The following is a 700-nucleotide window of genomic DNA, read 5'->3' as shown; positions in this document are numbered from 1 at the left end:
AACCTGATGAAATTGTTTTCGGGGATAAAGAACTTCTAATTAAAAAATATGCGAACGATCGGTTGTATACTAGAATTAATAATTCAATCGAACTTTATTGCATAACGATTGTAACAGGCGACATGTACACTATAATTCCCAATTGACAGTCTAATTCTGGAAATTCATGATTCTTAGATTTGGGAAGAAAATAACATTGTCTAATATTGATGATATTACATCATAATGCAAAATACCAAAAAGTAAAAGGAAAACATGTTTTGTTCTATATAATGTACAGGTTGGCCAAATTCTGCCTGACGTCCCCAGAATTGTGAAAAACTGCGCATATCCCAGGAGACATTCAATTGTGACCTAGATATTCATAATCTTTTCTTACATCCTACTTGTAGAACTTAATTCATTCGGTTAATCTACTAACAACAAAATCAAAGTTCTCCGGAATCAGACTGTCAGTCCGGATTGTATTTATTCGATCGTATATAGTACAACTAGTAGAACTTCTGTAGAATCTGCATGAACAATTTGCCCCCCCCCCCCCCCCCCAGAGTTATAGAAGTATATCATTTTCCTGACGGTAACGCCAACATGGCCCAGACCGGGATAGAACTCATGCATTTTGCAAATCATCATTTCGCGTTAAGTGGCCATGCAGATTCCTCCGCAACCTCAGCGCACATCCCGACTGACACAGCTATCT

This window comes from Branchiostoma lanceolatum, chromosome 19, assembly GCF_035083965.1.
Source record: "Branchiostoma lanceolatum isolate klBraLanc5 chromosome 19, klBraLanc5.hap2, whole genome shotgun sequence".
Lineage (NCBI taxonomy): Eukaryota > Metazoa > Chordata > Leptocardii > Amphioxiformes > Branchiostomatidae > Branchiostoma > Branchiostoma lanceolatum.
The sequence above is the reverse complement of the archived record's forward strand: the minus strand, read 5'-3'. Positions refer to the sequence as shown.